This window comes from Sphaeramia orbicularis, chromosome 19, assembly GCF_902148855.1.
Source record: "Sphaeramia orbicularis chromosome 19, fSphaOr1.1, whole genome shotgun sequence".
NCBI lineage: Eukaryota > Metazoa > Chordata > Actinopteri > Kurtiformes > Apogonidae > Sphaeramia > Sphaeramia orbicularis.
Window position 1 is genome coordinate 732,007 of NC_043975.1, and position 24,564 is coordinate 756,570.

General features: G+C 43.1%; 1 pseudogene; it reads right to left on the reverse strand.

The window, feature by feature from the left end:
• Nucleotides 1-24,216, reverse strand: part of LOC115410120 (brain-specific angiogenesis inhibitor 1-associated protein 2-like) — a 69,241-nt pseudogene extending 45,025 nt beyond the window's left edge.
• Between the last annotated feature and the right edge of the window lie 348 nt (nt 24,217-24,564).

The window sequence follows — 24,564 nt, forward strand, 5'->3', positions numbered from 1 at the left end:
ATCTGTTTTTGTAAAGGGCGGGCACACAGACGACTCTGACCAATCAGTGGTCTGCAGTGTTTACACGTCACCTTTTAGTATCTGGTCCCCAGTCCTGGAACCTCCAGCAGAGGTGATACCAAAAATTAGTACCAGGTACCAGATTCCAGGTTCTTTTTCGTAATGGAAACGCAAAAGGACAAGTCGAGTCGAATTGAGTCGAGCTGGTACCACATAGTGGAAAGCAGCATAAGTCCAAGCCTATGCATGGTGTTTGTATGTGGCAGATATGTGCAGATGTCCTACAGTGTCCTACAGGTGTCCTACAGGTGTCCTACAGGTCCTACAGTGTCCTATAGGGGTCCTACAGATGTCCTACAGATGTCCTACAGGTGTCCTACAGGGGTCCTACAGGTGTCCTATAGGGGTCCTACAGATGTCCTACAGGTGTCCTACAGGGGTCCTACAGGGGTCCTACAGGTGTCCTACAGGGGTCCTACAGGGGTCCTACAGATGTCCTATAGGGGTCCTACAGGGGTCCTACAGGGGTCCTACAGATGTCCTATAGGGTCCTACAGATGTCCTACAGGGGTCCTACAGATGTCCTACAGGGGTCCTACAGGTGTCCTACAGATGTCCTACAGGTGTCCTACAGATGTCCTACAGATGTCCTACAGGGGTCCTACAGGGGTCCTACATGTTCCTAAATGTGCATCAGATCCAAAGGACCCTCCAGATCTCAGCGGTTTCCTCTAACAGCAGAGACAGTAGTGAACAGAACCAGAGCTGATCCAACTGAACCTGGACAACACGCTGGGTGAGAGCCTCCTCCAAGCTCTCAGTCAAAGCCTCCAACATCTACAACCATCTGTGGAAATGCGAGAACACCTGTGATTTACCTCGGTCGTGGAGAAACCAGAGGGAAATGAAGTTTAACCAATAGAGCCCGTTGTGGGTTCAGCGGAGACACGCCCACGTCTGTGCACGTCCAGTTGGGTCATCAGCTGCTTCTGCTCCACAACCCGGGCACATCCCACCACCGGCTACTCGTGCAAACCCCCCTCCACCCCCACCAGGGCGCTACAGCCGCTACAAGGACTCACCAAGATCCTTAGAGCCTTGACTTTCGCTGGCCATCTCGCCCATCCGCACCAGAGCGTCGAAGTAGCCCTTTGCAGCGTATGTGACACCTGCAAACATGGAAGCAGTGGGCGTCAGACCTTCAGCTCTGCAACGTCCCCCACCACCACCCCCACAGAGGTCAGGTCAGGTCGGGCATGGCAAATAAAGAGCGACAGGCGAGAATGGAAGCGAGGCAGGGAAAAGAAAAGCTCTATGGAGGCGACTACAGGAAGCAGCCAAAGAGATGGAAACACCACAAGGAGAAGCTCTGGGGAGAAGCACCACATCATCAGCCTCCACCCTCACAACAGTCCACCTGTATCCAACCCAGACTCAGGCCTGAACATCATCTGCTCAGGGTCAGGGGTCAGGGGTCAGGGTCTGCCTAACCCTAACCCTAACCCTTTATCATATGTAAATGTGATGCATTTGGCTGAATGTTCGAAGAAACACTCAAACACAATCGTCTGCCTCTTAAGGCAGTAAATCCAGGTGTAGATTACTGCAAAGGTCAGGATCTGTCCAGTCAGTCCAGCTGGGATTTACAAGGAGGACAATTAATACTGAACAAACAAGAACTGAAACTATGAATTATGAAAGAGCTGCAGCATCTGAAACTGACCACAGTGAACATTTGACACAGAAACAGAACCACAGTGAAACAGAACCACAGTGCTGCAGTTTCACAACCACAGTTTGTCATGTCTTTAGGGATGTAACGATTACTGGTATATCGATAAACCGCAGTAAAATTGCAGACGGTTAGTATTACCGTTTAAATTCTAATTCTCATGATAACCGTGTTTGATTACCGCATTTTCAGGGGAAAAAAACCCCATGTAAAGATCTGCTTTTATGTCAAATATTTGAGTATAGTTTTAATTTATTACAATTTTGATTTTATATTCCTAATATTTGGAACCAATATTCACTTTTAAAGTCTGTGAAAAGGTTCGTTAAGCATCTGTGTGTTATTTATACAATTAATTATATAAATTTTTCAAATCAGATTTTATTATTTTTGTGTTTTTATAGTAGGTTAAAGTGAAAAATAATAGACAGATGATAGATGAAGTTGTGCTGAAAAAACAGATCCAAACATGGGTATAGTAAACATGTGTTTCTATAGTATAAAGGCAAAATCAAAAGGACTGAAAAACAGACAGAATAGACTCAGACCACTAAGGGTTAATATTGGAATGTTTCTGCAACAGAAGGGACATTGGGACTATTATTTTATTTGTTTTTTTTTTTTTTTTTTATGTTTCAAAATACAACTTGGCTAAATTATTTCAGTGGTGTATCAATAGTTTTTGAACATTTTGAGCACAATTTCAACCAGTGTTCAGAACTCAGAACTCCTCCTTCACCCTGAACGCTGTGCATGTGTGGATCCACTCTGTCTGTGTAAATCCAACAGTTTCCAGGTTGTTCCATACACAGAAACAGTTGAATCTGGTCCCAGTCATGTGTCTGTCCAATTAGATTCAATTCACATCAGTATTAGTTGAGTTCTAAATTTAAATGTGTGGTAAATGGGATTTTCAGTGTTCAGTGTAAATGTCCACAGAGTCCACATTCCACAGTGGATGTGGACAATTTAGTTCCACATACAAGAGGTTGTTCTAAGCTACAGGTGGATCCAACTGGAGGAGAATCGGAGTCGTTTGGAATTTTGGATGAATTTTGGAAAATGTCTCAATGATGACAGATGGAAAACTGTAGATGTTGTGACCTTGCTGTGACCTTGAACTTGTCCTACTGGGACCAAAATGGACTGGGTTGGTCCCAGGGCCTAGGCCTATCTGTGGGGAAGATCTGGGAAAGATGGGTGGAAGAGTTTTACACTGAAGATGAAAACAAACAAACAAACAAAGCAAAGTGATCACAACACCTCCTGGTGGAGGAAACAATAATACCGTGGTAATAACGATAACCATGATAATTTTAGTCACAGTAACTGTGATATGAAAGTTCATATGGTTCCATCCCTACGTCTGTTATGTATGTGATGGTCTCTCTCAACTCACCATGTATTTTTTATAAGTAACTTTTTATTTCTGTTTTTATCAATTACTAGAAATTTCAGGCGACCCCATTTGAATTCCAGGCGACCCCAGGTGGGGTCCACGACCCCAAGGTTTGAAAACCACTGTTTCAGAGACAGAAACAACAGCTGTGATTTCCTTCTGATGATCCACTAAAATGAGGTTCCACTCCATCCTCTTAAATCCACACTGCACATTAAAGCTGAAAAGAGGGAAAAGAATTAAAGCTGCGTCCAGTGAAGTCCAGGTGGGACAGGTGAGGATCTGAAGGTCATGGACCGGTAAGGACACCCATGGACAGACGCACGGTCAGTGTCGACAAAAACCAGCCCATGTTTCACTGAAACTCAGGTTAATATGGTTGAAACAGACGAGCTTTTCCTGTTTGGTTTGTAGTGAAAAAGGTCAATATTAGGGCTGTGTAACGGCAAGAATCTGGTGATACGATACAAACCCCAGTACTAGGATCACGATACAATATCACGATATATCATGATACTGTTAAAAAGGCAATGTTTTTTTGTTTCCTTTTTTTTTTTTCTTAATGATCTTTTCTTCGAAGAATTGAATTACAGCAGAAATCTGCACTGGACTTTTGAAATGTGTATTTTCCAAATGTAGCTGACTCCAACTGGTTTTCCAGGATCTCCTACCCCACCTTTAACCTACTAAGATTTTACAAGGGCCCAAAGGTCAGAGGTCAGAGGTCAGCAGCTGGTTCTGGTTCTAGGACCATGTACCAGGTGAATACTGATCCCCCTCTGACCCCAGGACCCACCCCACATATTCCGACACTAGACCACATGTGTCTGTAAAGGCCACTTCCAAACCAGCAGGCCTTCGAATCAGTGGATAATCTGAAACCCCCCCCCCCCCCCCCCCCCACCCTCCCCAATCCCCCCACTCTGAGTACTGTACCCCCCCCTCAGGATACAACCGCAGGCATGCTGGTCCGGCTTTCCAAGCAGGCGCCGGCTCCTGTGCTGCTGCCTGGTCATTGATGAAGTGTAATCCCCTCTGAGGGAGGTCGGACGGTTATTTTATCCTGGGCTGACTGGACCGGACCTGCTGGGGGGGGGGGGGGGGGGCCTGTGCAGAACGAACAACACCGGCACCAGAACCAACACCAACCATCAGAGGACAGAGGACCTGGTCCCTCTGAGGTCCTCACACATGTCCATCAGAGGTGATTTCTACACGGACTGCAGTGGAAGCTCATGCTGCGTTCCAGGGCCGTTTTTTTGAGACCGTAAGTCACGACTTCAAACCACGACTCACAACTTGTAACGTTCCAGGCAAGTCACACCAAACTGCCTGAGCGCAAGGAATTGTGGAAGTTAGATGTAAACAAACCACCATGGTGGACCGTACGTTATGTTCAATTTATAGTCATTTCTATCCCAGAGGTGTTTGTTCTTTGTTTATTTGGAGAAAACAGGAAAAACGGTGCAGAAGGACAGAAGCTGTTCTACCTCTGATGTTCTTTGTATATTTGGATTCAGATTTGGTTTGAATTTATTCTGTCACTCCTTGGACTGAAAACTAGCTAACACTAGAGCAGCTGCTGATTCGCAGAACCTTTGCAGATAAATAATATCAGCGCAATACCTAGTTTTAATAAACAATCTGCATAACACCTCATCCATGGGGGGCGCCATTGCTACATGACGTCAGAACTCGGAACTAGGAGAACATGGATCTAGTACGAGGTTCAGGGTGGAAGTCCCAGGTTTGACTGAACCATTCCAGTGCATTTACACCGTAGAGGGATGGAAGAACAGCAGTTACAGGTGGAACTGGAACGCAGCATCATCTGCCCCTAAAAATGACTCCATAAATGCTCAAATCTGTTCATGTTGTTTTCATTTCATTGACTCCAAATGTGTTGGAACACGTTCATCTCTCAGACCAGTTGGTTCAGAATCAGTTTGATCCCAGATCAGTGGACTGGATGTTGTTCACTTCGGAGCGGTGGGCGGAGCTCGGCCGGGCCGGACGCCGAGCTTCCACGTGCTGCTTGGAGGACGGGTCCAAAGGCTGAATGCGGTTTGATTGACAGCTGTTTTCAGATCTGCTCCTACAGTTTAATACCGTCACCATTCTGCTGTGAAATCACAGAAAACCAAATGAACTGTTCATTTACTGACCTGGAAGAAACACACCACTGACTAACTGGGGTAGATTTAACCAGAAGTCCAACGTTTTCTTGTTTACTTGGTACGATAAGGTCACTGAGCATTTTCTTAAAAGGAACGGAGGACGAATTTATGTTGAAATAATTTGACAATGTTTGTGATGTAACACAACGAGCTTCAACTGTCTGACAGACAAACAGCCGCCACTGAACCAACCACACCAACACTGAGCAACAATCAACCACCATCAGATCCAACAAACACTAAACTACACTAAATGTTCAGTACTCATGCATTAAAACTAATCCCAAATGGCACAAATAGGTTTTATCAACAGCGTAGAGAAAATTATATAAGAACTGTTTGATTTGGTTCGAAAAAAACTAACGAACATCCAACTAAAAATTAACTTTTACAAATTCCACATCGAAGACAGTTTGATGAAATAATAACCAGTAACTAACGACTACGATCAGATGATGGTTCATCTGTTCAGGTTCCGTGTTTTGGTTTTAGGCTTACCCGGGCAGACAGGCTGTAAGCTACTAGTCCATCATGCTAGCGTCTGTACGGTCGTCTGTTCGTTCGTTACAAAAATTTCAATCGTGCCATCTTCTCCGAAACTCCAATTCCGATATGACTTCAGACTTGGTCTACAGCTTCTGTATGATGATGTCACACAAGGTATTGAAATTAGTTGGATCCGGGAATCTGATTTCTGGATTTGGTGCAGACTTCAAAAAGGTCCCCGTTTATAACAGATAGGAAGTGGATGGATCCAATAAATCAGTATCAATGATATCAGTGTGAATTTGAATTTTTAACAGATCTGATTGGAATATGACCAAACATAGACTATTTCTGTAATAGAATAATACACAGAACTGGGGGAGAATAAATGGACTCGGGATACATTTCCCAAAGTTTGAATTTGGCCGCTAAGATACAGGGACACTGGTCCGATTTTTTTTTAAAATCAGCTCCAGCTTCATTATTAAATAGTCCTTGAATGAATCCTTGTTCATTCTGTTCATGTGTACTGGTATGAAGTACTGGTAGCTACGAGTACTACTGGTACAGCTGAAGGTACTGCTGGAAAACACTAACAGAGGTTTCAGTGTTTTCAGCTTCATGTCCGTCGTATTAAACCTGTTTCATTTACTTCAGTCTGATCGATGATCTTAAATGAGTCCATATTTGGACGTTTGGTCTGTGGCTCAGACTCATGAACAGACGGCCTCTGGACCCTTATGTCCCTGTCACCACCATCATCCTACTCCTCCTCTGCTCCGTCCTCTACTGCCTCCTCTACTCCTCCTCTACTCCTCCTCTACTCCCCTTAAACCCTAACATGGTGCTAAATGCTCCTGTCTGCTGTTGGTCTTTAATCTGTCAAACTCCGTCTCATTTCTACCTTCCGCTCCTCCACCCTCCTCTGCCCTCCTCCATATATATTTTTATTTTTTCTTCTCGTCCTGGATACCGGCTCCGTCTGCTCTCCTTCTCGGTTCCCGTGGGGGCCTCATTATTCTACCTCCACCCCCCGCTCCACTTCCCATGGCTCCTGCTCCACTTGTTTCCCACCAGACCTTTCTTAGCGTCGCTCTTTAACTCGGTGTTCCGCCCGTTTGTACGTTCTCCCTCATGCAGACACACAGATGCATGTTTTGGATGGATGTGTATGAACATGAGATGGAACACAGCAGTTCCACAGCTTCAGCTTCAGCCCAACACGTACATGTCATGTGTCCTCAGGCTCCACATACAAATATTCATGAAATTACAACAACCGTCCCATTTGGATCCATTCAACTGTCAAAACAATCAGGGCCCTTTTCCTCTGGTGTTGTACGCCTGAACAGACTCGACAGTCCGCCTCGAATGCATCTTACAACGTTGTTTTTGACTTATTTACAAATTCAAATACTTGGGATGTCCCGATCCGATCTACAGATGGGTATCGGCTGACGATCTGGCACTTTTTAGAAGCTCTGATCTGATCGGATTTAGTCCACAGTAGGATGTAACGATTACCAGTATAACGATAAACCACAGTTAGTGATACCGTTAAATTCTGATTATCATGATAACAGTGTTTGATTATTGCATTTTGAAAAAGAGAGTATCTATCTATCTATCTATCTATCTATCTATCTATCTATATCTATCTATCTCTGAAAAGAACTAAACAACTCAAACTTGATTTGGAAAATGGTCCAACAGTGTCCATACGGTTCCATCTTTAATGCACATTTGTATGTTTGATGTTTACATTGTTAATATTGAATGTTTCTGCAACAAAAAGTACATTGTGCCTACTATTTTTTTTTGTTTTTTTTTGTTTTTTTTTGTTTCTTCAAAATACAACTTGGTTAAATTATTTCAGTGTGTGTATCAGTACTTTTTGAATATTTTGAGCACAGTTTCAACAATACCGCGATAATAAGGATAACCGTAATAATTTTGGTCACAATAACCGTGATATTAAATTTTTATATGGTTACATCCCTAGTTATGAGATCAGGCCAATCTGGGCCCGGTTCGGGAAGGGGGAGGGGCAAATGTCCCGCCCCCTCAAATTAAAGTTGCTGTGGTAGGGAAAAGCTGCACAACAGCGGGAGGCTTCTGCCGCGTTTCCACTCCATGGAACCGGCTCAGCTCGACTCCACTCCACTCTGGTACCAGGTCCGATTCCAGACTGTTTCCATTCTAGGATACTACCCACTTTACAGTACCTGGTCGTCATAGCGATGCGACACGTTACTTCCGTGTCGTCTGTTCAGAGTTGCTGATAACTCGCTCGTTGCCTGTTGTCTCGTCAAACTCATGTTGAATTTTTACGTTTCACCAAAGACTGAACCTCCTGACTGAATGGTGGAGTTCACAGTTTACTGTCATCATGTGGATTCACCTACCGACAGATTTACTGTCAACTTTTGCATCTGTTTTTTGTAAAAGGGCGGGGCATAGACATGACTCCTGACCAATCAGTGGTCTGCAGTGTTTACACAGTGTCACCTTCTGGTATCTGGTCCCCAGTCCTGGAACCTCAGCGAGGTGAGACCAAAAACTAGTACCAGGTACCAGATTCCAGGTCCTTTTTCATAGTGGAAACGCAAAAGGCCGAGTCAAGTTGAGTTGAGCCGAGCCGGTACCATGTAGTGGAAAGGCAGCAACAGAGGAACTAGTAAAGCGTCTACACGTTTCACTTTCACTCTGTGCTTGAACTTAGAGCTGCAACTGATTATCGACTCAAAATGATACAAAAAATCATTCAACCACAATTCTCCTGAATCAAAGCTTTGTTTCCTTCATTTCTCTGATGTTAAACACTGGTTCCACTGTTGTGTTTCACACAGACGCTTATTGTGACGCACAAAGCTTCAGTTCAGGAAAACTGCAATAGAATATTTCCCTTTAATCAATTCAAGTTGATTAATTGCATTGGGTAATTTTTGCATTGGCTTCAAGGACCTAGTCGATTAATCGGTTGCAGCTCCACTTGGACTCATTCTGAGGTACGGATGTGATGCGCAAGTCGGGGTTTTTTTTAACCCGCGGGGCTTTTGTAGAATTATTTGACCCGCCCCAATCCGACCCACAAATAAACTGTCCATAGATGCACTACAGCAGTGGAAAATATAAGGTTCTGATTCGTTCACAGTCTGAATTTGGAAAGTGTAAAAATGATCCTCCAGTTCTTCAGTCACAGGTGTCAGATGTTTTAGTTCAGGTTCCACATTCAGACCAACTGGGATCTACAGGAAAATAATAGAAGAAGAACCGAGAAATATGACTACCGAATTTAAATCGAAATTTCACTGTAAAAAGTCTGTATCGGATCGGTATCGGCAAAAACTAATCCAAAAAAAATAAAAAGCCAGATCGAGACATCACGATCAATCCCTGTGTTTTAAAATGATTAAACCTTGTTCACCCACGGTTTACTCTGCCGCCTAGCGCCCCAATAAAAATCCACTAAATCATGACTTTACCTGGATCAGGGCTCAGGGGGTTAAGGGTTTCATTCAGGAATGGAACCTTCTACTTCCTCTACCAGCGGAACCGGTTTTTCTGACACTAAAAAGTGTCGTCAGGTTCGGTACGACCGTCGGGACCACGGGTGAAGATAAAAGCAGCGTCAAGCACCGGTCAGGCCTTTCACCCGATCAGAACAAAACACAGAAGGACAGAAGAGGAAAAAAGACAGGGGTGGTAGGGGGGGGGTGTGGGGGGTACTCACTGGTCAGCGCCTTCTCGTAGCTCATTCCCCATGGCGATGAAGTTCCTTAAGCAGGGTTGAACTGCTCCATGATGGACTGAAACACAAACAGGACAGACGGCTGGTTAGTCGGGTCACTGGGGAAACCGATGTGATTATGAGCGGAGGGTTTCACCGAAGAGACGCAGGACGAGCGAAGGGATTCAAAGATGACGCAGAACCGAGAGCGACGCACGTTCGGTCCAAATACGACGGAGGAAACTAACAGGAAGTGTGTGTCCTACATGGGTTTGACAGTTGATGGGTTTGTGTGCACGTCCACAGATTTGGAGTTTTGGGTGAAGGCAGACTGAGCAGCTAAGCTAACCCCCCCATCCCTCCCACTGCCCCCCACCCTTTCCCCTGCATAGAGTAAAAATAAACCCAGGTTTTGGCTGCAGACCGGCTCTCAGCAGCAGATCTGAACTCAACACTGTCTGAAGCTGTTAATTGATTTTCGCTCCGTTAGCGGCAGAACGAGGCGTCCGTCTGTTTCCATCTGTTTGCATTCGCATTATTGAAGCAGGGTGACCGCCATGAAAGAGCCAAAAAAAAACAAAAAGGACCGTACCGCCTCATCTAAGAGGAAGAAAAACACACACAACCAACATTTAAGACACAGTGTTTTAACCTTTCTGACCAGAGGGTCTGTTTTCATCTGGGTGGTTTGTTTGTCTTTTAGCAAAAAGTTATGGACGGATTTGGAGGAAATTTTCAGGAAATGTTGAAACTGGCACAAGGAAGTTTCTATCCATTTTTGTTCTTTTTTTTGATTGTTTTCTTTATTTTCTGTTCATTTTTTGACTATTTTCATTTTCTATTCATTTTTCTTCCTTCTGGACTATTTCTTAATTTTCTGTTAATGTTTGACTATTTTTCTTAATTTTTAAATTTTTTGACTATTTTCTTAAATTTCTATTCATATTTGTTCATTTTTTCACTATTTTCTTCATTTTCTATTCATTTTTGTTCATTTTTTGACTATCTGCCATTTTCTGTTCATTACCTCTGCTAAGGAACGGAGGAGGTTCTGTTTTCATCTGGGTTTGTTTGTTTGTTTGTTTCTCTGTTGTTTGTCTGTTAGCAAGATAACTCAAAGTTATGGATGGATTTGGATGGAATTTTCAGGAAATGTTGATACTGACACAAGGAAGAATGATTACATCTTGGTGGTGATCGGGCAGAACTGATCTGCCTTGGCGGAGGTCTGCACTCTGAGTGCTTTTCTAGTTTATTTATATATTGTTTTTCCTTGTATTTGGTTTTAAATTTTGATATTCTAAATAAAAAAAAACCAAAACCAATGTTTCTAGCGTCATTATTTTATTTTACATCTACAATTAGCACAGAAAAAATGATTTATTTTTCTTATAATCTATAACGGCTTACCCCCATTTGGGCTGCAAATAATTCATTTACTGAATATTTTTCGAATGAATGTCCATGAATCTGCACAGGAAATCATCAGGGTTATGTTTTCTGTCCTTCTTACTGAAAAAAAAAAAGACATTTTACAGTTTATTGTTGCCACCTTCTACTGTTTGATCCTGTTTGTCCAGATCTTCTACCTGCTCTCTTTTATACGTCTGATTATTTAATTATTATGTACAGGTGTTTGCTCTTGTATTCATTCCACGTGTTTTACTGAGTAAACGACAGACGCCTCCTGTCCACAGTCACCTTCACACATGGAAAAATCCAGAAGAAGCAGAAGTAGGACGGGGGGGGTGTTAGGAAACTAGGCTGGTAAAATACAGAGTACAGGTGAACAGGAGCTTCATCCAACACCGATCACAGTGTGAAGAAGGTCTGAGTTTGAACATAAAGACAAACTGAACAGATGAAACTCCGACCGAGCGGAGGACGATGAACGACGACGGAACGACCGGTTCCACCACATACGTCACATTCCACCAGTGGGTAAAAGTTTCACACACACAGTAAAAAAAAAAAAAAAACAGAGTGTCAATTTAACTCTTACAGAGTTGAATTTAACTCTGTTTCAGATAACATTTGATCCCACTCAAAAGTAGAGTAAAATTTACTCTGTGGCCAGTGTCAGATTTTCAGAGTGAATTCTACTCATTGTCAAAATTAACAATAGTCACTTTTCCATTGATTCTCAAATTGTGTGAATTTAACTTGCGCATAGAAATGTAATGGAAAAAGGAGAATTTTGCCAAAACTCCACTTTTTGATTAAATATCTGTAAATAAACACCATATTTACGTTGATGTTTATGGAATGACTTCTCATGTCATCTCACAATAACAAATAAACAAATCATTGCATTTGTGATTTAATGGAAAAACCGACTTTACGCACTTCTGTTTCAATCAAATCCCAAACCTGCACGACAATACGAGGATTGTGTTTTCATTTTGCGGTGGGGCAGGAGATCTTGGAAAAACGGTTCAAGCACCTACATTTTAGCTGCAATATAGCAATACAATAGGGCTAATATAGCTAATATAAATATATAACTAATATAGCCATATAACTAATATAACTAATATAGCTAATAAAGCTAATATAAACTACTATAGCTAATATAACTAATATAGCTAATAGCTAATACTACTAATGCTAATATAACTAATAAGCTAAATAGCTAAAAACTATACAGCTAACATAACTATCTGGCTAATATAACTAATATAAACTGGCTCTGTCTTCGTTTCCTGTACCAGTTGCTTCAAACCTCTGAGAACGCACGATTCATGCACGAAGCGGCGTACAAACAGAGGGGGGAGGGACAAATGTCAGTTGAGTTTGACAGACATATCCCCTTCAATAATTTCAGTGGGTCGGTTAAATGGATGGATGGTGTTTTTTCAGTCCTGTCCATTCCACAGGTGACTAAAATTTTATATTTGTGTTAGAGCATTTAATTAATTGGTTGTAATCGGGGCGTGAAGGGTATTTTAAAGAATATAGTAAAAATACTGCAGGAAAACATCTCCTACCGCACCTTTAATTACAGATGTAGAAAAACCTTTAATAAATGACTAATATCGTTGATGACAGGATGTGGTATTTCCGCACATGTGCAGAACAGACTGGTTTTTCAGGACAGATCAGACACTTAAACCCAGTAAAGCGTCAACGACTAAACGCCACATTACCCTTTAAATTAAAAGTAAACTGAGTCCAGATGAAAGCGAACAAACAGACGGTGTGGTTCAGGTTCAGGTTCAGTCCGACCCGTGTCAACAAAAACCACAACAGCAGGATGTGAGTCCACCTGCTGAAAGCACCATGAGTGTTTGATGACTCACATCATCGAGTGTAAATGAATATGAAGCTGCTGCTGAGGCCACGTCAACCAATCACAGATGGAGACGGCAGCAGGAGGCCCAAACAGACCAGAAATAGAACCAAAATACAACCAAAAAGAACAAAAAAAAGAACAAAGTAGAACCACCTCAACCATGAAGACCACTGAAGGTCTGAGCGCAGGGTTCAAGACTCGAACCTGCAGCACATTAGATAGATTAGTCCAATTACATACAGGTTATATAAAATACAGATATATAGATTTGACTGATTAGATATGGATATATAAATTCATCCAATTAGATACAGATTATATAATTAGCCTGATAAGATACAAATTATATAAACGCATCTGATTATATAAATTAGTTTGATTAGACACAGATTCTATAAATTCACCTTTTTTCCATTTCTACAAACTGTATTTTTGTACAAACCAACAATCATCATCCCAGTGTCCGTAAATGTCCATAACATCCGTAAACGTCTTATACATATATTACGCGTATATATTGATTTTTGGTGTCAGACTGGACCACAGGACTCAGTGAAACTCTCCCGTCAGTGGATTCATCTTCATCATCCTCCTCATCATCTGAATGAACCAAATGAACAGTGTTAAAGTCTGAACCTCAGGTAAATTAAATCCACCGACTCAAAGTCAGAGGTCACCTTGGACGCTGACCGCCGTCCAAACTCACACCACAGGAGGCTTCCTGTTTCCACGGCGACCACCCACAGTAGATGACCTTCAGTGTGTGTAGATGCACACACAACAAAACTACAGTTACAAAAGGAGTCCATTACAAACAGAAATCTGTGAATCTGAGTTAAAAACAGGATTCTTTTGAATGGACACTAATGTTTGGGTTCATATCAGAGGAACTGTTCCACTGTTTGATCAGCTGATTCACACTCAAAGTCATCTGATAAGAAGTGTTTACCCACTGGAGTTTAAACGTACGTATTCAACTGAGTGGAGCCAGGATCTGAACAGAAAACAAACAGATTTTTAATCCACCCACTGGATTTAATGGTTTTAGGATTGGATTAATGTTAATAACTAGTGCCATTGTACAATAGCATGATCAGTAGAACTGTCTGCCACCACTATCCATTTGTAAACTACCATTTAATCCTGCATGTGCAGGTAATAATTGGAGCAAACATGTGAGGCATGAAGGAAAGAGCATGGATGTGTTTGGTCTGTCAGGTATGATTCCATTCATCCAGCGGTAGTGAACTGCAGCCTTCACATGTTAGCATTGTCTGCTAACAGGAGAATGTCATGACAGCAGCAGAACCACTTCTGAAAATGGAGTATGGAGGCAGGGATGAAGAATTCAAAGTAGACAGAGGCTAGAATGGCCCAGCATACCTGACACCATTTGAATATGGACATTAAATTGTGCCTAGTGGACAGTCAGGGAATGTTTGAATTCATTTGGTGAGTTTGGTGACGAGGGGCCTGTGAAGGCTGAGGAAAACCAGTACAACGTCCTCCTGTGATGGACCAGCGATGGGACACAGAACGTGTGTTTATAGTAGATTATAGAATACTGTAAATGTAGTGCTGTTCTATGAACACATCTCAAAGGGCCTCCAGTGGGTCCATTATCCATTCTCCTCTGGTGGAGGTGAACTACACCTGTACCCACAGCTGTCCTGGGGGGAGACTGACGGCCCCTCCCACCACCACCAAACATTCATATGCATTCAGACACCAGGAGGGTGAAGCAGGACACAACGGCACATGACAAGGACAGAGTGGGATTCGAACTGCCCCATTCGGTTATTGGACGACCCGCTCTACCATCTGAGCCAGGTCCTGACGCAAAAAAAAGATCTCATCAAAAAATCTGAATTGTGCATTAAGACCTGCTGTGTGAACTAGGGATGCAAATTAACGATTAATCCATTAATCATTAGTTGGTTGACCTTATCAGTTGATTAACGATTAATGATAAGCGGCGATTTTCCGAGAACCTGAATTCTTTTCATTACAGTCTAGAAGAATAAAAGCTAAATATTGTTTCTATACTTCATGATAAAACCAGGTCATTTTCCTTAATGATTGTTTTCTTGAACCATTGGATACAGTCAGTGTTTCCAGTGGAATTCATCTGTTGGTGTGGTGGGGTGGAATGGGGGGGGCACACATGTGCATTTTGCTGGTGTGTGTGTGTGTGTGTGTGTGTGTGTGTGTGTGTGTGTGTGTACTCTGGGGATGCGTGCGTGTTGGTTGGTAACTACGTGCATATGTGCGTCACTTTCAGTCCTCCTTCTAATACTATGGGGGAATGGGGCAGTCTGTGCCCCCCCCACAGAAGTGAAAGTGAATCTTTTCGCTCATTTCTCTTTTCCTCCTGAAGCTTCACAGATGCATTCCACACCTGTGTCCTGGACCAGGAGTCTGGAGGAGGTTTAACTTCTGTCTGACTGACCCTGGACTAGACCAACCTCCAGGAAAACACTGATACCGACCACGCATTTGTGCCTGGATTTATTCAGAGGTGCACCGCTCCCACAAACAGACGGTCGGTCTGTTTGGCTCCACCCACAAACAGACAGTCGGTCTGTTTGGCTCCACCCACAAACAGACAGTCGGTCTGTTTGGCTCCTCCTCCATGTCCATACAGACATTCTAACTCATCAACACCATGATCCGGTTCGATGACCGCCTATCCCAGCGTGGACAAACCAGCAGCCTTTGGACCGCTGTGGACGGGTGTGGACGGGTGTGGATGGGTGTGGACGGGTGTGGACAGGCAGAAAAGGGCAATTAACCAACAATTAATAATTTAATAGAGCAAATTCTTATTGACAGTTAATCATTAGTCGATTAATTGTTCACATCCCTAGTGTGAACGGAGCCTTAGTGACAGAACCTGAGCAGAACTGGGGATGGAGTCAGATGGAACAGGACGCTGACGTACAGGGAACCTGGAACTGTTTTTGAACTTTTAAATGGATGATTAAAGGTTTCCTGGTCTGCTCTGGTCTGGGTCTGTTCTCCACGGTCCTCCTTTGTCGTGGAATGCTGATGCAAGGTTCTAACAGTCTGACGCCCATGTGGACACTGCTGATGGTCTGGGCTCAGATCTGTGTGAATGTGGAGGTTTTTGTCAGAACGGCATCAGAGAACTGCAGCTGGAGGAGTTCCATCCATTAGAACGAGCTGTTACTGCCTTGTATAAGTGTGTGGGGTGTGGGTGGGGGGTCCATTAATGCTGCTGCTCATTCACTCAGATGATGAAATGCAGTCACTTATGTGAGCGTTTCCTTTCAGATGCTCTTATCTCCGAGCGGCAGCGGAGTCAGCGCTCCCCGTTCACCAGGAGGGGGGGGCTTCCGGCTCCATATATGGTCGTGCTGGAATTCCCCCCCGTGACAGAGGGCACCCCATCTCCATTCACCTCACGTTATGAGGCTGGAGGAGGATGGAGGAGGGAGGAGGGAGGAGGTGATCGCCGTCGTAATCGTGTCGTGACGCATCCGAGCACAAAGTGAGTGTACAACGCCACCAAACATACGTCCACGTTCTCATGTGCATCTGCACACGTGTGACGGCGCCTTCATCAAATATGGACCGTGCAGCCTGTGACATAACATTTCAGCTGAAAATCCCATGATGCACCTCTCTCCGTCATCCGTTTCCTGACTCTGCAGGGATGTGACTGTTCAATTCTGATCTGACATTAGAAATAGACGCTGCAATGTCGGACACCCTGTGAACACACCACGTAACTGGTCTGTCAGATGTTGGTGAAGACCCCAGACGCCGCAGAACACTTTAAATAAATCACTTCTGATAAATTTAATGATCAGAACCAGAACCTGAACCACACTATACCCTTTAGATACAACTGACTTTTCCAACATCAGTGAACGCAGCACCAACAGCTTATATACAGCAGATTTATTAATAATATTATCTGTATTTCTAAGGGTAAAAAAAATGCAAGAGAGCCCAGAAATGAAAATAAAGATTTGTAATGAAATGTGTGTTCAAATGTGAATTTGTCATTGGAAAAAATAAACGACAATAAAAAAAAAAAAAAAAACTGTAGGAATTAATGATAAATGAACAAACGTTACATAAATATTATAAACAGACGCTTTAATGTCGGACGCCCTGCGAATGCACCACGTTAACAGACGCCGCAGAACACTTTAAATAATGACTTCTGATAAATTAGAACCTGAACCACACTGAACCCTTTAGCTACAACTGACTTTTCCAACGTCAGTGAACGCAGCACCAACAGCTTATATACAACAGGTTTATTAATAATATGATCTGGATTTCTAAGGGTAAAAAAAATGCAAATAAGCCCAGAAATGAAATAAAGATTTGTAATGTAATGTGTGTTAAAATGTGAAATTGTTGTTGGAAGAAATAAATGACAATAAAAAAACTGTAGGAATTAATAAAGTTACATAATTAGACCTACATCATCTAGTTTCATTATTTATATAAAGGGTTCAAAGGTTAATTGTTAGGGTTGTAAAGTCTGTTTCTCTGTCTTTAAACGCACATTTAATGGAGCTAAAATTAACATCTTCAGTGGTTGTTGAGCCTCACGCAAGAACATTTTTGTATCAGATTTGTCTTTTTTCTTTGTTTCAGATTCAGAAAATGCAGGAAACATTCAAAAAGTGTCAATGAGCCACAAACGTGGTGACGATCCAGCAGATGAGTCAAAAAAAAAACCCCACAAGTACACAACGGAACGTGTCATCTGTGGTTCTATCATCAGGTTATGAAAACACAAATAAGAATACCTCCAATCCCAAGGACTGATATTTGGACGAGTACAAGTACAACATTAGCATTCAGTGTCAGATGAATTATACACACACGAGGATCTGCAGTAACACCACAGAAATGACGGGGGTATTTAGGTAGTACATTTACTGCATGTCTGGGGTATGTATGTAGTACATTTACTGAGGTCTGGGGTATGTATGTAGTACATTTACTGATGTCTGGGGTATGTATGTAGTACATTTACTGATGTCTGGGGTATGTATGTAGTACATTTACTGATGTCTGGGGTATGTATGTATGTACATTTACTGATGTCTGGGGTATTGTATGTAGTACATTTACTGATGTCTGGGTATGTATGTAGTACATTACTGATGTCGGGGTATGTATGTAGTACATTTACTGATGTCGTGGGGTATTTATGTAGTATATTTACTGAGTGTTGGTGTGTATTTTAAAGTAAAGTAAGTAAGTAAAGTAAAGTAAATTTTATTCTAGAGCACTTTTCACAGACAGAGTCAACAAAGTTGCTTTATCAATTCAAATCAGAATCAAATTAAGTTTACAGACCCAACAGAATCCTTCAGGAGCAAACACTTGTGATTGGTGACAGTGGAAGGAAAAAGTTCCCTTTAACAGCAGAAACCTGGAGCAGACCCAGACTCCTGAAGGATGGACGTCTGCCTGGACCAGGTGGGGTAAAGAGATGAGAGAGAGAGTAAAGGAGGAGAAAAGACGAGAGCGTAAGAGATATAGAGAGACTGGGGGGGGGGGGGGGGGTGAACATGGAGTGTACGTTATGATGAATCCTAAGTGTAGTCAGGTCTGTGGTGGTCCTGGGTCAGGTGGGAGACTAAAAAAGCCTGTTTGAACAGGAGGGTTTGGAGTGTTTCTTAAAGCTCTGTACAGAGTCCATGGACCGTAGGTGTAGAGGCAGGTCATTATATAGACGTGGTCCACAGCTTTAACAGACCTGTCACCGGCGTGTGCTAAAACAGGTGTGTGGAACACATCAGCAGTGTGTGGAACCATCAGCAGGCAGGTGTGTGGAACCATCAGCAGGTGCTGTCCTGAAGACCTCAAGCTATGAGTCGAGCTGTAGGGCTGGATCAGGGAGCATTTTAGATAGTATACGTATACAACACAAATACCACCAACATCAGAATAATATTCTACAAAAATATACTACACAAAATACCACAGACATCAGTAAATACTGTATTTGTGTAGTATATTTACTGATGTCTGTGGTATTTTGTGTAGTATACTTCGTGTAGTATATTGTGTAGTATATTTTGTGTAGTATATTGTATGTATATTGTGTGTAGTGTATATGTAGTATATTGTGTGTAGTATGTTGTGTAGTATACTTTGTGTAGTATATTGTGTGTAGTATATTGTGTAGTATATTGTGTGTAGTATGTTGTGTAGTATACCTTCGTGTAGTATATTGTGTGTATATTGTGTGTAGTGTATTATGTAGTATATTGTGTGTAGTATGTTGGTGTAGTATACTTTGTGTAGTATATTGTGTGTAGTATATTGTGTAGTATATTGTGTGTAGTATGTTGGGTAGTATACTTTGTGTAGTATATTGTGTAGTATATGTGTGGTATAGTATAGTTTGTGTAGTATACTTTGTGTAGTATATTGTGTGGTATAGTTATGTAGTATACTTTGTGTAGTATACTTTGTGTAGTATATTGTGTCGTATATTGTGTGTAGTATGTTGTGTAGTATACTTTGTGTAGTATATTGTGTAGTATATTGTGTGGTATAGTTTGTGTAGAATACTTTGTGTATATTGTGTTGTGTTGGACTGAACTGAAGGTAAAACCTGCTGGTGTTTAATGTGAGGACGACGTTCACCTGCATCGTCTACTCTTATATAAACAGTCATAACCCCCCCCCACCACACACACACCACACACACACACACACACACACACACAGAACCCCCCCCCCACACACACACAGGGTGTAAACTTCATTCTGCTGCTGATCCCAGATCTGTCTAAAACTGTCTGTGGACAAACACATCAGTCCTGCTGTGAGGAAAGGACTCATCTGGAAATGAAACTCAGATGAACTGACAATAAAAAACACACACACACACACACACACACACACACACACACACAGTTGCTGCTGTTTGTGTTGGTGTTGAGGAAAAGCCTGAACAGATTGTCCTGCTGTGACTGTGGATCAACTGTTCAGCAGACCCCCCCCCCCCCCCCAGATCCAATCCAAACTCCCTCTGGGTCTGGAGCGGAGCCTTGCGGAGCTCCGACTGGGAAACGTGACCATGTTTACGGAGGGAGCGTGGCGTCGGACGCTGAAGGACGCACTCTGGTTTATGAACCCGATAAACGGATAAAGTTCGCTGTTTTTACCGGAGTCAGAGACGATAACAGAAGTAAAGAACGTAATACATAATACAATATATATATCACAATACTAATAACTCAATAATTTTTTTTTTTGTTTTGTGTCTTTTTTACAAATCATAATCTAGAATCATGATATGATATATATCACAATATATCACAATAGTAATAACTCGACATTTTTTTTTTTTGTTTCTTTTTTTTTTTAAACAGTTACTTCCATCAAAACTGCCATCTGCCTCACAAACAGAACACAGTGCTTTCAGGATCCGTAAAATAAGCAATATTTAACAGTACAGTGTTAAAAACTACACGTATTACCTGCAATATCACAACAGTACATATTAGTACACAAAAACATTATTCTGTTTCCTGGTTAAAAAACAGAATAAAACACCCATGTGAATATATACAATAACAGAGCTAGGCAGGATTCCCAAAAAATAACAAATATATAAATAAACCTCTGTCATGTCTGCACTGGAAATAATACCTAAAATATCCACAGTACGTTTTTAAATATTGATACAGTTTCAGAAATTAGATTTTTGCGATATATGTAGAACCGATATTTTCTAACACCCCTAACGGTATATCCCCCAGTCCTCTGCTAAAGATAAACCTACCTTTGATAAAACTAAGTATTCAATTAAGATGAACTTTATTCTTAAAGTTTTGACAGATTTAGATTTTATTGGTTAAAATATGTGATTATTTACAGTCTTTAAAATCAATCAATTATCAACTTATTGGCGTAAATGGATCCAGTCTCGTCGGGTTTCCTTTGCGTTTACGTCGACGTGTCAACTGCGATCACATGACCGCCTCCGTTTCACAGTCTATAAATCTGTCACATACTCCGACCCGGTGTAAAGGAAGCAGTAAATCAGTTATTGACGATCTGATTAGTTTGTAATCCAGTGCGAGGCGCCGCCGGTCCACAGACGCTGGCTGCTGGGATTCCAACTCCAGCGCTGGGCAAACACAGATGGTGTTTGTTCAACAACCACCGCAACCTGCACAAACTCTGTTTACCCCACACAGGCAGAGGGCTGTGAATGCATCGCAGTGAGGGAAACTTCCACGACCTGCTCCATCCTGACGACTTCCAGAAGAACCGAGATCAAACCAACGGATCCATCTGATCAGGTCCTTCACAAACCCTGGTACAGCAGAACCTCACAGTACGGCTTTAGTTGGTCCACGACCCAGCGCCGTTTGAGATTTACTCATTTTACAAATCAATTTTCCCGATGAAATAAACTGAAATATAATTAATCTGTTCAAGCCCCAAAAACAAACGAAGAACCACCCAAAAAAAAAAAAAAAAAATCCACCAAAACAACTGAAAAACAACTGAAGAACCACCAAAAAATAAACCTCACCCTGACTGTGTGGTTATTTGATGCAGCGTGAACATAAACACAGAACACTTATAGTTAGGGCTGTAAGAAATATCAACTCTGCAATATATCGCGATATTTCATTTCACAATACTGTATTAATATTAAAAAGTACTGTATCGATATTTTTAGGTATTTGTTCAAATGCAGATAATGTATAGGTTCATTTTTATTTTTTGTTTCTTTTTTATTTATTTTTATTTCACACTCTTTTATTCAATAATGTTGGTTCTTTGTTTGGATTGAACTCCAATCCTGTTCTGATGTTAGTTGTGAACTAATAGAATCTGAACATTTGAACAGGATCTGAAACTGGAATGTCTGGAAAACAGAAGTTCAGTTTGAACACAGTTGGAACATTTGCTGATAGAACATTAGATCCTGTTGGGATCAAATACAAATGTGTTTAGGATTTGTGCAGATTTCTGCTGGAATTCAATTCTACAAGGAAATAATCATTTAAAAAAAAAAAGAAACAAAAAAATGGCCTTTTTAACATTATCATGATATATCATGTTGTGATCCTAGTATGTGATTTGTGTGGTACCTCCAGACTCTTGCTGATACACAGCCTTAGTGTGAATGTGAACAGAAAACACAGCGATTAAAAGTGGTTTGTATATTTACACCAGTCATGGCGTCATGTTGGATGTTCAGCTCCTGCAGCAGAAACAGAATGAAACTGAAGGAAACACCAACATCCAGCCCTGTGTTCACTGGTTCATGGTCATTTATGATCATTTATGATCATTTATGCTCCTGTTGACCAGACGGTGGTGCTGACACCATCCCATCCAAACGTGTTCACATGTCTGACTGGTGGTCTTCTTCTTCTCCTCCTCCTCCTCCTCCTCCTCCTCCTCTCTGACATTTACAGACTCCTGTTCATCTGCACCTTTAATGAATTAATACACACCTCTGAACGCCCCCTTCACCCACACAGCTCACAGCCCTCGAATGCATCATTATCCTCCTCCAATGAGCTGGGCTCCTGCCGAGAACAGGAAGGAACCCCCAGGTAGACCCTGAGGTAGACCCTTCAGAGGGGACGGCCCCCCAGGATGCACATACGGGTCCTGTTCAGTCCAACATAGGGTCCCTGGGCCAAAACTGGACCAGTACATGGTCCAAGCCGGTCCCTCAGTCCAAACAAACTACACTGAAGAATTTAACAGTCAAAGATGGACCCACCTGAGCCCAGATGGGACCCAGATGGACCCAGATGAGCCCCAGATGGACCCACATGAGCCCAGATGAGCCCAGATGAGCCCAGATGGACTGGACCCAGATGGACCCAGATGGACCCAGATGGACCCAGATGACCCAGATGGACCCAGATGAGCCCAGACTTCCTCCTCTGGACCAGGCTCTGGTTTTCATAGAGGTGTCTGGATCAACCACAGGTTTCGTCCTCACATGAAGGAACACCCCCCCCCCCCCCCCATCACCACCAATGAGACGTTTATTTCCCTGAGAACCAGACTGGTCCAGCTCCATCCCATAATAGACCTCCTTAAACTCCTGCAGTTCAACGCGGTCCCAAACCTCTGAACACAGCTGGTCTTCATCCAGTTCACTCAGACCCACTGTAGATGACCCCCACAGGACTGGACCCCCACTGGGTTCTTCTCCATCTTTTTTATTCTGTTTTGTGTAAACCCTCTGCCAAGTCCTGCTGCAGAAAAACTGGTAGAAAGACACATTTTACCCAGGAATTCCACTGTTTCATTTAGTGTTTCCTTCCACTGAACCTCCATCTGTCACAGGTTTCAGAATTTTCTGACTGAAGTCTGGATCTGGAGGGACCGGTTTAAAGGTTTGGATCCGATCCAACACGACTGACCGACCAAACAACCGACCAAACAAACAATCGACCAACTGACTGACCTAAGACAGACATAACCCTAACCAACCGACTGACCGACCGACCAAACAACCGAACACAGACAGAACCCCAACACTAAACCCACACGAACCAGACCTTAAACTGACACTAACCGGTTAATCGGTACTAAACGGGTAACTGGTTCCGGTGGTTTTCCCATAACCGGATTCATCTCCGGTCACTGGTTCTATTCTGAGTCCGTTAGACCTGGGCTCAGACCGGGGCTCAGACCCGGGCTCAGACCGGGCTCAGACCCGGGGCTCAGGACCGGGGGCTCAGACCGGGGCTCAGACCGGGCTCAGACCGGGGCTCAGACCGGGGCTCAGAACCGGGGCTCAGACCGGGCTCAGACCGGGGCTCAGACCGGGTTCCTCGGGGTCCCCAGTCCGTCCACAGCCCTCACATGTCGGTCAGCTCCGCTCCTCCTCCCGGTGTGTGAGTCACTCCAGGACACGACGCACCGGGAAGGTGACCGCTCCTGATCCTCTTTAACCGGGACCGGCTCAGACTGGTCCCGGTCCCCCTCCCCGGGCTCCCCGGGCTGCAGGTGTCGGTGCCGGGCTTACCTTGTACACATTCTCGGTGATGCGGTGCACCTCGTCGGTCCGGGACATCCTTGTCGGGGACTCGGTCTCCACCATAGACGGAGGGTTCCTGCGGTTCCGGCTTCTCCGGGTTCTCCGGGTTCTCCGGGACGTAAACGCGCGTGGAGCGGAGGCTGAGACGTGCGCGTGTGACCGTGGGATCCCGGCTTTTATAGGACGCTCCTCCGCTGCGCCCACGCGGATCCGCACGCGGGCAGGCTTCCAGTGCGCGTGGCGCAGCCGCGGTGCGTTCGCGGCGCAGAGGCGGACCCGCAGAGGAGGGGCGGTGCTGCGTTCACGGCTGGTGGGAGAAGGGGACACTGCGTGAGAACCGGCTCTGGACCGGTCCGGGAGACCGGGTTGGACCACATGAGGACACCAGAGGACTACACTGAGACATAAAAGGCTGGAATTTGTTGGATTTAAGTAAAAATGTTATGTAACTTGTTCCACAAAATATGGTTATTTAATGTAAATAGATGTTGCAGTTAATTGCAAAAATAACCCGCTAATAAAGCCAAAGTAACTGTGTTAATAAACCTAAAGTAAGGTTTTGTTTTAATGCTACAACTGAAGAATTACATTTTCTAATCGACAGTTTTAGTTTGGTTTTACACACATTTGGTTGTAAATGTAGTGATGGAAGTCCGATTGTTTTTACTAACTCAATTCTGTCGGTTCGTTTGTCTGTTGTGAATCGATTCTGAATTTAT